Below are 19,071 nucleotides of genomic sequence, written 5' to 3' on the forward strand. Positions count from 1 at the left end.
AATTAATTATTATTTTTTGTTGTTGTAAATTGATTAAATAGTTTTGCCAACTTAGTAACAGTACTTACTGGTATTAAAAATTATTATTATTATTATTATTTCATTATTATTAGGAAAGTGATAATCTTATAGTAAATATTTATTTAGTTTTTCAATAACAATTGATTTTTTTTTTAAATAAATATTATTTATGATAATAAGTTATAAAAAAATTACAATTTTTTTGAAATATTATTGATTTTATTAATTATTAATTTATATATATATACATGTAGATTATTTATTTTAAATTTAAATTTTTAATTTGATTATCCTAATTATTATTAATATTAGTATATTTAATATAATATATTAATTTAAGTATTTAACATTTAAAAAATATATATATAATTGATAAAATAAATATTATTAATAAATATAAATTATTAATTGGAAATTTGATAACTTAAACAAAGTTCAAGTGTCTATCAGCTTATTATTGTATTAAATAATAATTAATAGTTTATTATTAAAATAATAAATTATTATTAATATATTTGTTACTAAACTATTAATTATATAACTTAAATATTATTTTAAGTATAATGTACCTGGATAAATCAATGTTCAATTATAAATAGATTTTTTATTTATGTTATTATCATTTATTAAGTAAATTAATATTTAGCTAAATTAATTTAAAGTTATTATTATTTTTTTTAAATGTTATTTTAATAAAATTTTAGTTTCTATAAGCATTTCAAAAATACAATAAATAAAAAGCTATAGTTAACAAAATGAGTTAAAATAAAAAAGTATTAAAATAAATCTGTAAAATCTATACATTATTATTATTTTTTTTTAAAAAAAGTTAAATTATATAACTTTAATATAGAGTATAATTTTAATGATATAATACTAAAACTTTAACTTTAAATGCATTGAATGCAAACTAACAATAAACAACTAGTAATTTATATAAAATTATTTTTTTTAAAAAAATTAAAAATCTAATTTATTAATTTTTTCATATATCATAGTTCAAAATAATCAATGATAATATTATTATTACTAATAATATTAGTTAATTATAGATAATAAGATTATAAAATCAACTATATATAAGTATTTTTTAAAAATTAATAAATTATTGATAAAATATTAGTATTTTATCAAATTTATCAAATAAGTAATTGAATTTTTGAATTTTAAGTTAAATTTTTTTATTTTAATTACTCATTATTATTTTATATTAATAGCTAATAATAAAGTTATTAGATTAAATATTATCAATAAAAATATAATATTAGATATCTATGTGTTTATGTGTATTATTAGTAGGGGGTAAATGAGATCATAGCTATAATATCAATATTATAACTAAACTATTATTAATAAAAAACAAATTTTTTATTCAATTTATAATTAAAGAAATTAAAACATATTAAATAACTATAAAAAATAAATTATAGTAAGAGTTGTAAATCAAAATGTATGTAATTTATACTAATAATAATAATAGTTTGCAAATAATTTATTAATTTATTTAAAATAATTATTGTTTTTATCTTAAAAAATAAATAATAAAAATTACAATTATAAACTTAAATAATTATATTAAAACTTAAGCATTAATTACATATAAAAAAAACTTTATAAATCAATTTGATTTAAATGTCAAAAAATGATATTTTCTCAAATAAATCATAATATTTATTTATTTACAATAATCTAATTTTGATTGATATAATGAGTTATATGCTAAGCTAATAATATATGTTTTAATTTATTTAATTAAAAAAAATATTTTTTGCTTTATATAAAAATATATCTATTTATTAATATATATATATATAAAATATATTACAACATAATATTGCTATAATTATTTTTTATTTTAATAGTAAAATCATAAAAAATATAGCTATAATTACCTATATATTAGTATAGCGTCATAAATCAATTTAAATTAGATTTATATAAATATAAATAAATTATTATTTAGAAAAATAAATATATATATATTAAACTATTATTAAATTAATGTTAATTATAAACTTGCTATTAATAATAATATAAAATAATAATAATAATAATATCATATAAAATATAGTAATAATTACCTATTTATATTACATAGCGCAATAAATTAGACTAATATATATATATATATATCTTAAAATATAATTTAAAAAAATTAGATCAAATTCAATTTATAAAACTTTTAGCTAATAAAATAAATAGGATTTTAAAATTATTATATTTTTTAAAAATAAATATACTAAGCAAAATAATTTTGTAAAAATGATTTTTACAATTTTACGTTACATTATACAAATTTATTATTATTTTCATACATTATTGAAAATCATAAAAATTATTTTCACTAATTATACGCCAAATATAATTGATTTATTCAATGAAGCGGAAAATGTTTTAGAAAATCAATACCTAATGTTTTATCAGACTATTGATGAACAATACGGTAGACAACCATTGAATCGGAAATATGTTTGGAAATCAATGGCAATGAAATTGATTTGTTTGCTAACAATTATAAGATTTATAATCATATCCTTAACCAATGATCCCCAATGGTTGGCACTGGTAGGCGATTTTCTACACATACTAGAAAATGGCTATTTATATTCAAATATGATACTAATATATAGTCTAACAATGATAAGTATATTATTTAATTTTTTATATCAGGACTTGAGTCCTGATTATATACAATTTTGGTCAATAATATATCAGATTAAATATCAATCAATAAAATATCCATTAGATAAACCATATCCATTAGATAAGAAATATTTACAGTTAATCTACTATTTTCATAATAAACTATGTTAATTGATGCAATTGTATTTAATTATAATACCACCAAGTTTTATTTTCATATTATCAATGTTTAATTTGTATAATAATTATTGTAATCAAAATATTGCGTTATATGCATATCCTAGTAATATATGAAATATTAATTAAATGTTTTAATTTATTTAATTAAATAGAAAAATTATTTTTGTTTTTATCATATATATTGTTAATACATAATTAATATATTACAACATATTATTGCGTTAATGTTAATTATAATTTTGATTTTAATAATAATAATAATAATAATATAATATATATTAAATATTAACGCAATACAACAATTATAGTAAAGATTATTGTAAATAAATAATTTTATTTTATATTATTTAATAAAAGTTTTATGTTTTGACATTTAAATCATTTAATAATAACAAAAAAATATATTAGAAAATGTAATAATAATGATAGTTATTTTTATTAATATTAATTTTATAGAAAACAAAACAATTATGTTTAGTAATTAAATAATTAATATATTATAACATAATATTGCCCTATAATGTTAATGTTAATTATAATTTTGATATTAATAATAACAATAATATTAATATCATATAATATAAAATAAAATAAAGCATTAATTACTTATAATAACGCAATAAATCAACTTTACTTAAATTAATATATTTTTATATAAAATAAGTAATATTAATATATATATATATATATATAAAACAAAATTAATTTTCTATTTAATAAATTAAATTAAAACATATTTTTTATATCCGATTAATATAATAATGTATTTTTTTATATATAATTATTTTTTTTGTATAATTAAAAAATATTTTATTATTAGATGATATTTTATTTTATATTATGATATTTTTACACATAATATAAACAATTACATAGATCTTTAATTAAAATTTTATTAATTAAATATTTTCATAAATAGGGTATAATTATTGAAACAAATCAATAGATATTGTAATACTTCAGCACTAGTTATGGGAAACAAATTATAACAATATAAACCAATTGCTGGTTCACTAGTGGATAGTCTTTCAGCAAACTCCTGTAGTTTTAGTCGATACCTGAGCTGACCTGACCTTACTGTCCACCACTGCCGACGATCCGACAAATATCTGTAAACCAATGGTAACGGCCGGTACGCCAAACGGCGCAAATAAATAATAATTAATATATAACATAATAATAATATGAAATTAAATAAAACAATTATAGATATAATTGATGTAATAATTAGATTAAATTTATAATTTAATAAACTAAATAAACCAATCAATATCATATTAAAATATATTGTATACAATATATAAATACATTGACACCAATATTTGTTGATATAATCGGCTAATCGATGACAATACTGGTGCTCATAGACTATACATATAAATAATTTATTATTATTATTATTATAAATATTAGTTAATTTATTTAAATTAGTTGAGAATTTTGTAAATTTTCTATTAATATCCATAAATTTCAATATAATATAGAAAATACTTATAGTTGCCATAAAATCCCAATAGTATATTAATTTAGTCGTATGTTTAATAGTTATTAACATAATTATTGACCATAATATATATAATAAAATATTTAAATGAAAGTATGAATAATAATTATTATTATTATTATGATTATTATAAAAATTCAAAAATGATAAGAGTAAATAAATTGTTGATGGTACAATAATTAAATACATATAAAATATGTAGCATATTATATTGTGAAAATAGTAAATAAATTTTAGATATATATTATAATATGGTTTATCTAATGGATATTTTATTGATTGATATTTAATTTGATATATTATTGACCAAAATTGTCTATAATCTGGACACCAGTCCTGATATAACCAATTAAAACAAATACCTGTAATTGTTATGCCAAGTATAAGGATTATATTTGAAAATAAATAGCCATTTTGAAATTGGTGTAGAAAATCGCCTACCAGTGCCAACCATTGGGGATCATTGGTTAGAGAGATGACTATAAATCTTATAATAGTTAGCAAACAAATTGCTTTCATTGCCAATGATTTCCAAACATATTTCCGATTTAATGGTTGTCTACCGTATTGTTCATCAATAGTCTGATAAAACATTAGGTATTGATTTTCAAAAACATTTTCCGCTTCATTGAATAAATCAATTATATTTGGCGTATAATAAGTGAAAATAATTTTTATTATTTTCAATAATGTATAAAAATAAAAGATAATTCGTATAATGTAACGCAAAATTGCAAAAATCATTTTTAAGCTAATAATTATTTAGTAATAGATTTTTATTTTAAATTTTTTAATTTATTTAAAATTAAGTTTATTTAACGCAAAATTTAATAAATCATTTACAAAATTATTGTTTTGTATATTTATTTTTAATATATAATAATTTATTAATTTACTATTTTTTGAAAAATCCTATTTATTAAATTATCTAAAAGTTTATTAAATTGTATTTGATTTAATTTATTAATAATATTTTAATATATATATAAATATTAACATTATTTTTCTAAATAATAATTTATTTAAATATATATTAACCTAATTTATTGCGATATGTAATGTATAGGTAATTAATATTTATATAATTTTTTTATGATATTTTATTATTATTATTAAAATCAAAATAATAATTAATATTAACGCAATAGTATGTTGTAATATATTAATTATGTATTAATAAATAGATATAAATATATAAAACAAAAATAATTTTTCTATTTAATTACAATTATAATATAACATATTATTAATATATCAAATATATTATTAGCTATGCATATAACGCAATATATTTGTTTGTTTCTATTGATTGTAAGATAATAAATATTTTTTTTCATATTATTAGTACTATATATATTGTATATATTATTATTATTATTATTATTATTATTATTATTATTATTATTATTATTATTAATAAATAAATAATGTATTTAATCCTGTAATTAACAACTCCTGTAGTTTTAGTCTATACCTGAGCCCAGACCTTACTGTCCACCGCTGCCGACCAGTCCGACAAATATCTATAAACCAATGGTAACGGCCGGTGAGCCAAACGGCGCAAATAAATTATAATTTATATATAAAAGATAATAATATTAGAAAATTAAATGAAACAACTATTAGTAATATTAATGTAATAATTAGATTATAATTTTGATTTAACAAAAAACAAATAAACCGATTAATGTTATATTAAAATATACTGTACTAAAAACTAGTAACATTGGTGTACATAAATAATTTGATTATAAATTTATAATTTAAAAAACTAATTAGACCAATCAATAATAGTTAGCTTAGTAATAAAATTTTTTTATACAGCTAATAATGGTAACTACCGGTGCGCCCAAACGGCTTTTTACAAAGATAACAATAAAAAAAACATTAATAATTAATTTATTAATTAATATATAAACTAATTATTTAAATAAAACAATTTAAACAAAAGAAATAATTATTACAAATATTATTTGATTTTTAATAGCATTAATTTAATTATATTTGTTTTAATTAGAAATTATATATATATATATATAATAAGATAACATATAAAATAATAAATTAAGTTAAAAAATTTAAAATCATATTATTATATAGATAATTTTTTATTTATATAATAAAAAAATATATTATAAAATAATATTTTAAATAAATTTATGATATTTACACAAAATATAAACAATTACATAGATTTTTTAAATGAATATTAATTAAATATTTTCATAAATAGTGTATAATTATTGAAACAAATCAATAGATATTGTAATACTTCAGCACTGGTTATGGGAAACAAATTATAACAATATAAACCAATTGGTTGTCGACTAGTGGACAGTCGTTCAGAAAATTCCTGTAGCTTTAGTCGATACCTGAGCTGACCTGACCTTACTGTCCACAGCTGTTCCGACAAATATCGGTAAACCAATGGCAACGGCCGGTGCGCTAAACGGCGCAAATAAATAACAATTTGTACGAAAAATAATAATAATAGCAAATTAAATGAAACAGTTATTAGTATTATAGTAGTAATAATTAGATTAAATTTATAATTTAACAAAACAAATAAACCAATTAATGTCATATTGAAATATAGTGTATATATTATATAAATACATTGACACCAATACTGGTTGATAGTATCGGTTAGTCGATGACAATACTGGTGCTCATAGACTAAACGTATAAATAATTTATTATTATTATTAGTTATTAATTTTATATTAGTTGATAATTTTGTAAATTTTCTATTAATTTCCATAAATTTTATTATAATATAGAAAATACTTATAAATGATAAAAAATTCCAWTAGTATATAAATTTTGACATATGTTTAATAGATATTATCAATATTATTGACCATATTATAAATAATAATATATTTATATAGTAATAATCATTAAAATAATAATTATTATGATTATAAAAACTCATAAATGAAAATATTAAACAAATAGTCGATGGCACAATAGTTACATATATATGACTTATGTAACATATTTTATTGTTAAAATAGTAAATAAATTTTAAATACTTATTATAATATGGTTTATCTAATGGATATTTTATAGATTTGTATTTAATTTGATATATTATTGACCAAAATTGCTGATAATCTGGACTCCAGTCCTGATATAACCAATTAAAACAAATACTTATAACTGTTAAACCAAATATCAGTATCATTAGTGAATATAAATAGCCATTTTGAAATTGATGTAAAAAATCAGATACCAGTGCCAACCATTGGTGATCATTGGTTAAGGAKATGACTATAAATCTCATTATTGTTAGCAAACAAATTGCTTTCATTGCCATTGATTTCCAAATATATTTCCGATTCAATGGTTGTCTACCGTATTGTTCATCAATAGTCTCGTAAAACATTAGGTATTGATTTTCCAAAACATTTTCCGCTTCATTGAATAARTCAATAGTATTTGGCGTATAATTAATGAAAATAATTTTTATGATTTTCAATAATGTATGAAAATAATAGATAATTCGTATAATATAACGCAAAATTGTAAAAATCATTTTTTTTTAAATCTAATTAAAATATTTTCAATATAAATATTTTAAATACTAAATAAATATTTTTTCTTAACAAATTTTTAAAAAAATATCTATGATATAGTTATTATTTTTTATTAGATTTTTTTTATTATAGTTAGTAAACAATATTTACTTATTTAAATGATTGTAATTTTCTAATAATATTTTATTATTTAAATTTGTTCATTTATTTTACATAACTATATAATAATTTATGTTTTTTATATATTATAATATAATTGAAAATAAAATTAATTGACATTTTCCGTTTTTTTTTTATTAATGCTATATTTTATGTCTATAATTATATATTATTAATAATATTATAATTATTATATATATATATAATAACGCAATAATATATTAATTATTTATTACAAAACATATATATTTACATACATTTATATATATATATATACATATATAAAACATCAATGATTTTGTTTATACTTAATAATAATAATAATAAGCATATTTTATTTTATTAGATAAATTGATCTAATTTTCTAATAATATTTAAATGTCAAAACACACAGTTTTTACATAAATAATTTATTTGATATTATATTGTTTATACAGTAAGTTTAATATAATATAATAATAAATTTCAACATTACTATTGCCACTACTATATGTTAATTATAATTTTGATTTTAATAATAATAATAATAATATCATATAAAAATAAAGCATTAATTACTTAAAACAAAACGCAATAAATCAATTTAAATTAGATTAATAAATATAAAAATTAATTAATATTTATAAAAATAATGTTAAATTAAAGTATACAATTAAAGGTAATATATAAGCCAATATATAAATAAATAGGTAAATAATTTAAGTAATAAAATATTAAAAACTATTTTATAAATAACATTATTTTATAAATATATCGATTTTTATAATTATAATAACTATTAGTATATTAATTATTGAAAATTTTATTTTTATTTAATTATTTAAATGGACTAAAGTATATAATTAAAATATATTTATAATTATTTTCTAAATAATAATTTATTTAAATATTAATATATTTTAAACTGATTTATTATGCTATATAAATATATAGTTAATTAATGCTATATTTTATACGATATTAATATTATTAAAATCAAAAAATTATACTTAACATTATTTAGCAATAGTATATTGTAATATATTAATTATGTATTAATATATATATATATATAACTTTATATATATAAAAAAAACAAAAATATTTTTTCTGTTTAATTAAATAAACTAAAACATATAATCATATTATTATTATATCTATATATATTAGCAATACATATAACGCAATATATTAATTAAAATTAGATTATTATACCAGTATTGTCATCGATTAGCCGATTGTATCAACAATTATTGGTGTCAATGTATTTATATATTATATACAGTATATTTTAATTATAACATTAATCGGTTTATTTGTTTTATTTAAATCAAAATTATAATCTAATTATTACATTAATATTACTAATAGTTGTTTCATTTAATTTTGTATTATTATTATTATTTTTTGTACAAATTATTATTATTTATTTGCGCCGTTTGGCGTACCGGCCGTTGCCATTGGTTTACCGGTATTTGTCGGAACGCTCGGCAGCAGTGGACAGTACGGTCTGGTCAGCTCAGGTATTGACTAAAACTACAGGAGTTTTCTGAATACGACTGTCCATCACTAGTGGACACACAATTGGTTTCTATTGTTATAATTTGTTTCCCATAACTAGTTATGAAGTATTACAATATCTGTTGATTTGTTTCAATAATTATACACTACTAATGATTATATTTAATTAATATTCAATGCAAAAAAAAATCTATCTAATTGTATATATTCAGTGTAAATATAATTAAAAATATAGTCTATTATTTTTATGTGATTATATTATATAATATATAATTTCTAATTAAAACAAATATAATTAATTATAAATTAATGATATTAAATATAAATAATTCATAGCTAATAATAATATTTAGTTTTAATTTATTTAATTAAATAGAAAAATTATTTTTTTTTTGTTATACTGTATATATACAGTAAATGTATTATACTTTATATATACAGTACAGTAAATTTAATGTTTAGTATAATTTTTGAGTTTCATAATAATAAAAATAATAATAATATATATACTATTAACGCAATATTATGTTGTAATATATTAATTACTAATTATTAAACATAATTTTTTTTGTATATAATTAATAATAATGAATATCATAATTATCTCATTTTCTAATATAATTTTTTATTTTGCTATTTATAAATAATTTAAATGTAAAAACAGGATTTTTATTAAATAAAAATAATATTTATTTGAAATAATTTAATATTAATTGATATTTTGCATTATATGCATAGCTAATAATATATATATGATATATTAATTATATGTTTTATTTTATTTAATTAAATAGAAAAATTATTTTTGTTTTAAATAATATTTATAAATAGATATATTATTATTATTATTATCATTATATATTATGATTTATATTTCATTAATGTTAATTATGATTTTAATTTTAATAATAATAATATCATTAAACAAATATAACATTAATTACTTTTACATTATATATCGCAATAAATCAATTCAAATTAAAGTAATATATATATTATTTATAAATAAAAAAATTATTTAGAAAAATAAAGCTTAAATTTATAAAAATATATTAGACTATTATTTATAAAAAATAAAATTATATCATATTCTAAGGTTATTTAATAAACTTTTAGATAATAAAATAAATAGGATTTTTTTAAAATAGTATATTAAATTAACAATAATTTTTTGAAAAATGATTTTTACAATTTTGCGTTTTATTATAAGAATTATCTATAGTTTTCTAACATTAATGAAAATTATAAAAATTATTTTCACTAATTATACGCCAAATATAATTGATTTATTCAATGAAGCGGAAAATGTTTTGGAAAATCAATACCTAATGTTTTATCAGTCTATTGATGAACAATACGGTAGACAACCATCACCCATAGAAATCTAGGGAAAAATCTCCCATAGACTCCACTTACGCTAAAGCGAAACTCTATAACAATCCGCCATTTATTGTGACCCCAAAAAAACACTAGATTCTGACGTCACTCACTACGTTTGGCGACATCGACTGTGATCACGTGATCAATCAAATTGACGACATCGACTATGGTCACGTGATCGAAAAACTTTTTTTGGCGCCAATCCTCGGAATGATTGTCACGTGATCGAAAAACCGTCCATCAATAACGTCGTGATAATTATGTAAAAAACGTAATATATGTAAGACTGATTGGTCAAAAAATTTAGGCATAAAGTACGTCAAAAAACCGTTATTTATTGTTTAGATATCATGGGTATAGCAATTATCGTGTGACGTCACATAAGAGAATTATGTACCGCTAAATACGATTACACAAAAAATTCGAACTTAGTATACAAATTAATAGCATAAACTAATATTATATAATAAAATTGGTTTTTTAAAATAAAACAATTATTATAAAAAATGAAATAATAAACAATATATATTAATCTAATCTAATTTTAACGTTCAATTTGCCAATCAATTGGCTAACACTTTGACGATCCGGATCGGTGGAATTGGCTGGAGTGTCGGTATTCCATTTGAACAATAGTTTTTCAACAGCCAACCAAAATTTTCTAGTGCCGCTGATGTAGTCATAATTGTTGTTCGTATAGCGAATCATAATAGCTGTTGCCAAAGCTTCGGCCACCGATGTGCACTCAGCGATGTAGAAAGTCGGGTCATACATCGATAGATAGGTATTCTGGAAAAAGCATTTAAACATAATATTTTCTTGAATATTTTCAATCGCATTAAGCGATGTACACGGCGACACCACTAAGTAGAGATTTGGCAAAACTGGTGACGGCTGACAATCAAATGCAATGCTATTCGATTCTGTTGTTTTGGTGATTAGCATATTGTCGGAGCATTGTTCGCCAATTCCAAATAGAACACGTCGGCCGATATCACACGTTAGCGATGCCAACAATATTATTGCGACCATTGATTTGCTATAATCTATAAGTATAAAATTAAATAATTAATCATTGAATCAATTAATTAAATGTTAGTTAGTTATTAACATACTATGTCCATTTGTTGATATTTTGAAAAGTTTTTGGCAATATTCATTTGTTTTCATATCAAACAAACTTTCTCGATGAGTATATAATCGTTGCCATAATTCTTTACCGTTAATCAGGACTCTTGAAAAAAATGTCTCATTTTCTGATAGAAAGCTATTTAGTTGACTCTTTGTTTTGGCAAGTTTTTGAAATAAATCTCTAATCTTTACGATTTAAATAATTTAAGTTGTTTAGTTTAATTTAAATGAAATAAATAGTAATGAAATACACCTGTGTTGTAGAATCTGGCAAATATCGGTAATATTCGCCGTGATTTAGATTTTCAAACATTAGTTTTAGTTGAGTGTACGTAACGGTTTCCATATTAATTATGTTACTGATTTGTGAATTACTATTATGATTAGTATTAACGAATCCATTAGTCGAATCGACATCCAACGATTTTGTTAACTAATAATTTAATAAATAAACAAACAAAATTTATTTATAGCTTCATTAGTAACTTATCTAGTATTAGACTTACAATTTTCGGTTCAATGGCCAGTCTTTTCAACACTGGTTCTATAATTGAAGAACACGATTCAGAGGATGAAGACGACGAACTCGAGATCAATACCAAACGCTTTCTTTTCCTTAATTTCTAACCAAAAAATAATCATTAAATTTAATAATATGCACAACATTATTATATATATATATAATGTATAGTAAGTAAATAACTGATTAGTGATAACCTTTTCTCCGAAATTAGATTTCTCTCCAACTACGTATTCAGTAGATTCAGATTGTGGTATTGCTTTTGAATCCATTTTTATTGGATCACTTGTCTTCGAAAAATGACTGTTATCATAGTAATTCGGTGGAGTCAAACAGTAATTATTAGATTCAAAATAATTGTCATAATTTGAAATCAAGTCACTTGTGTTACATTTAACTGAAATATTTTAAACAATTATATAGATAAATGCATTTAATCAAAGCAAATCAAATTAAATTATCTATTTATATAACTAAAAATAATTACTAGTGGGTAAAGTTTTATTGAGATCTTCAATATTGACATCCATACTACTAATTTGAGATTTTTCATTATTATTAATTGTAAAAAACATTTCCTAATAATTAATAAATTTATAAATCAAATTTAAATTATATATATTAATATATTTATAAATTATTTATTAAATATCTACTTACAAATGTTTTTTCAAATTGATTACAAATACTTGGATATTTCGATGCAAAAACATAAGCTAATATTGATCGACATATAATCAAATATATATCTTCATTCTCTTCATTCGTTACTATCGATCGAAATTTACTTTTATATTTATAAAAAAAAATATTAATTTATTAATATATAATAGATTTTAGATAACATTAAAATAAAATGTCATACATTTAAAACACAAAAACATATACCTGTAATACTGACCGCAATGACGTATAAATATTATTTTCAAATTATTGATATCGGTTGCGGTAAACTCAATCGACATGTCATCAGTGATGCGTTTATATAAGTCGAGTTCGACGGGATTTGTGGCATTAAATATCGGTAATGCATTTGCAGCAAAACTAATACTATTACTGTTAACTCTTAATTTCTGATTAGTAGTGATATCTTCACTATCATATAACAATGGATTATCGGTAATATTAGTCGGTAATAATGCTTTCATTAATAACATAACCTTTTGCGATGAAAACAGTGACTTCGGTGATAATTTCGGTTCTTTTCTGTGTCGGCGTGTCGTACCAATAATATGAGTGATTGGCCGCTTTCGAACAATGGTTTTCGATTGTTTAGGTTTTCGACGGACAGTCAGCGATTCCCGATCATCTGATTCCATTGCTGAATTTAGATGTATATATAATACAGAATTAAACAATAAATTAATTTAGTATATAATTAGTTTTATATTATGAATAAAAAAAATGACTGACTAACTAATACATTTATCACAAATATACCATTGACTTGAAATGATTAAAGTTTATAATCTATTCATAGGTTATTTTGTTGCTAACCATATTATATAATAAAAAAAATAACTGTAGATTTATTGTTATATTGTTTACTTACTTAAATTTAATAGTTTATATTTAACTAAGTAGTTTATATAATAGTTTATAAAATGTCAGATTTTAATCTTAAATGTTGTGATAATATCTATGCAAGTGATGGTGCATTTCGAACACATATTTTAAATAATCATTATAGTCGCGGTCAACCATTTAAATGTTACTACCCTAATTGCCATCAAAAGCGTATTCCCGATACAAAACTCTTGATTTAAACTTCCGATAGCGATATTGTTAAAGATCAGAAACAAAAACAATTAAAAAGAAATTTTGATAATCAGATAATCAGTGCGGAAGTCATCTACGATATCATAAGAAGAAAGCAACTGGTTTAGTTAAGGAATACAATACTAATAAACTGTTGTTTTGGCTTAACTGATGAACAGCTTGGCATCAAATTATAATTGTCATAATTATCGAAACCATATTCATTGAGCAATGAATTGATCTCTTCTTCATCCGTCTCATCGATTTCATTGATTTGATCGCTAAGTTTCTCCGTCTGAAGAAATTTTCTGTTATCATCACCATTAGCAGATGAGTCGTCGGCGTCAGCAGTTTCTACAATAGTTTTCTTATTTTTAGTCTTATTTAAGATATTTTTGGCCACATTTGAGACATCGGCAGTCAATTGAGGATTTAAGTCGTCATTTGTTATGTCAGTTGATTTGATGGCCTCCACAAAACCTCCAGAATCGACGAGTCCTTTATCTGTCATTTGGTTTTTGTTGCCATTAAATGGTTTGTCTTCAAAAACAATTTGCTGACCTTTTTGACCATCGGGGAGTGAAACTAATTTATAAATTTAAATAAAAAATATTAAAAATTTAAATTAATAGATAATTAAAATGTAAAAAATACATACGGATTCGTTTTCTGTTGGTTATGTTGGCCTCAGTTGATATCGAATTGATGTTTACCAATGTGTCGTATTTTCGGCGAAACAATACCATCGATGGTACTGTTATTTAATAATATATGTTTTATTATTAAATTAAATTAAAATCTTTTCAAACAATTTTAATTACCTGCAAATGATACCAAATCTTCCTCTTCGTCCATATTGACTGTCTTCTTGTTGTTGCCGATAATAATTAACTGTAAATGAAATGAACTGATATTATAAACAAATAATAAATAAACAGTTTTATTACTAACAGTACTGTATAGTAGTATAATATAGTATTAGGCAAATAAATACTGTAACGCAATAACAACAGTAACAATGGCTGCGCACTAAGCGATTATTATATCATTGAAATAATGAAACAAACAAACAGTGCTCTGATTGGGTAAAAACTTTTTATACAATTTGTTGTATACTCCCGACGTCTAACGATTTTTAATTAAAAAAATACTCACTCTTTTCTGATTGGCTGTCAATCAGAGAACGACACTCGTCTACTACGACATCTATCAGTAGTTAACTATAACTAGTGTTTTCGTTTCAGTCAAATTGTGTTTATAGTCATAAATGACTGAAACGCTAAGCGATAATTTTTCATTCCACTATAAAATGGGCTATTCATCGATACAGAGACAATAAACAGTGACGTTTAGGCCCGACACCAAACGGATTTTTTCTGAACCTACCCCAGTTTTATATGGGTGATTGAATCGGAAATATGTTTGGAAATCATTGGCAATGAAAGCAAATTGTTTGCTAACAATTATGAGATTTATAGTCATCTCCTCAACCAATGATCCCCAATGGTTGGCACTGGTAGGCGATTTTCTACACCAATTTCAAAATGGCTATCTATATTCAAATATGATACTGATGCTTGCTATAACAATGATAAGTTTATGTTTTAATTGGTTATATCAGGACTGGAGTCCAGATTATAGTCAATTTTGGTCAATAATATATCAAATTAAATACGAATCAATAAAATATCCATTAGATAAAACATATTATAATAATTATTTAAAACTAATTTACTATTTTCACACTAAAATATGCTATATATTTCATTTATATATAATGATTGTACCATCAACTATTTGTTTAATAGTAACATTTATGAGTTTTTATAATAATCATAATAATTATAATTATTGTAACTATTATTATTATATAAATATTTTATTGCTTATATTATGGTCAATACTATTGCTAATATCTATTAAACATATGTCCAAATTTATATACTATTGGGATTTTTTGGCAATTATTAGTATATTCTATATTATAATAAAATTTATGGAAATTGATCGAAAATTTCGAAAATTCACAACAAATAATAATTTATTGGTAATTAATCAAAAATTATTATTTATACGTTTAGTCAATGAACACCAGTATTGTCATCGATTAGCCGATTATATCAATAAATATTGGTGTCGTTGTATTTATATAATGTATACAATATATTTCAATATGACATTAATTGGTTTATTTATTTTATTCAACTACAAATTCAATCTAATTAGTACATCCATAGTATTGATGATTATTTGGTTTAATTTTCAAATATTATTATTTTTTGTATTATTGATTATCTATTTGAGACGTTTGGCTTACAGGCCATTACCACTGGTTTACAGGTATTTGTCGGACAGTAAGTGGACAGTAAGGTCAGGTCAGCTCTGGTATCGACTAAAACTACAGGAGTTCTGTGAACGACTATCCACTAGTGGACCGGCAATTGGTTTATATTGTGGTATAATTTGTTTCCCATAACTAGTTATGAAGTATTACAATATCTATTGATTTGTTTCAATAATTATACACTACTAATGATTATATTTAATTAATATTCAATTCAATAATAAAATCTATGTAATTGGTTTTATATTTAGTGTAAATATAATATAGAATAAAATCAAATATTATTTTATAATATTAGTTTTAATTACACAAACAAAACAAAAAATATTGAATAATTTTATTAAAATTAGTTTTCAAAAAAATTGAATTAATAATTTTGTTATTTTTGTGTGTGTGATTATACTATATATATATATACTAATTTCTAATTAAAACAAAAATATAATTAAATAAAAAAATTATTTGTATTAAAAAAATAAATAATATTTAAGATTATTATTTTGTTTTTTTTTTGAATAATTTTATAATTATAATCAGTTTTATCCTTTTAACAAATGCTATAAAATTATTTATAATTTTTATTTATTTACTCTTATATATATATGAATGTCAAAAAAAAACATTAAACTAATAATATTAATACTAAAATAATATTTATTTACAGTATAAATTGAATATTAATTGATAGCTAATAATTCATAATATATAATAATATTAATTTATTTAATTAAATAGATTATTTTTGTTTTGTTTTTTATATATACAGTAAGTACTGTATATTTATTTATTAATATTTAAGCAATATATTTCAACACATTATTGCGTTAATGTTAAGTATAATTTTTGAGTTTAATAATAATTTAATATTTACTTTAAATATTTAAAGCAACATTATATTGTATATTATATTGTATATTATATTATATTAAAATATATTAATTATTAATTACTAGACAATTTTTTTTAAATAATTATTAATAAATATAATAATAAATATCATAATTTGTACATTTTCTAATATATAATTTTTATTTTGCTATTTATAAATAATTTAAATGTCAAAACATGATTTTTCTTAAATAAAAATATTAATTATTTACAATAATCTAATATTAATTGATATATTGCGTTATATGTATAGTTAATATTTTATGATATGTACTGTATATTAATTATATGTTGTAATTTATTTAATTAAATACTATATTATTTTCTTTATGTTAATTATGATTTTAATTTTATTAATAATTTTATATTTCATCAAACAAATATAGCATTAATTACCTTAATTACATTATATATCGCAATAAATCAATTCAAATTAGACTAATATATAAATATATAAATTATTATTAAGAAAAATAATGCTTATATATATGTAAATATATTAAACTATTATTTATATAAAAAAAATTATATCATATTCTAAGATTATTTAATAAACTTTTAGATAATAAAATAAATAAGATTTTTTTTTAAATAGTAAATTAATAAATTGTTATAATTTTTTTCAAATAAATAAACTAAACAATAATTTTTCTGAAAAATGATTTTTACAATTTTGCGTTACATTATACGACTTATCTATAGTTTTCATACATTATTGAAAATTATAAAAATTATTTTCACTAATCATACGCCAAATATAATTGATTTATTCAATGAAGCGGAAAATGTTTTGGAAAATCAATACCTAATGTTTTATCAGACTATTGATGAACAATACGGTAGACAACCATTGAATTGGAAACATATTATGAAATTATTGGTAATGAAAGCAATTTGTTTGCTAACAATACTGAGTTTTCTGGTTAGTTCACTAACCAATGATCCCCAATGGTTGGCACTGGTAGGCGATTTTCTACATAAATTTCCAAACGGTTATTTATTTGCAAATATGATCCTAATATTTAGTATATCAATTATAAGTATTTGTTTTAATTGGTTATATCAGGACTGGAGTCCAGATTATAGACAATTTTGGTCAATAATATATCAAATTAAATACCAATCTATAAAATATCCATTAGATAAACCATATTATAATAAATATTTAAGATTTATTTATTATTATAACAATAAATTATGCTACATATTTCATATATATTTAATTTATATCACACTAACTATTTATTTAATATTATCATTTTTAAGTTTTTATAATTATAAAAATTATTATTATTATTATTCATATTATCATTTGAATATTTTATTATTTATATTATGGTCAATAATATTGTTGATAACTATTAGACATTTGTCTAAATTTATTTATTATTGCGATTTTATAGCAACTATAAGTATATTCTATATTATAATAAAATTTATGGAAATTAATCAAAAATTTACAAAATTATTAACTAATATAAATTCATCAGCATCAACTAATAAT

Source organism: Oppia nitens, unplaced genomic scaffold (assembly GCF_028296485.1).
Source record: "Oppia nitens isolate AA-2021 unplaced genomic scaffold, nextdenovo-longstitch-racon4-pilon3 scaffold16_pilon_pilon_pilon, whole genome shotgun sequence".
Classification (NCBI taxonomy): domain Eukaryota; kingdom Metazoa; phylum Arthropoda; class Arachnida; order Sarcoptiformes; family Oppiidae; genus Oppia; species Oppia nitens.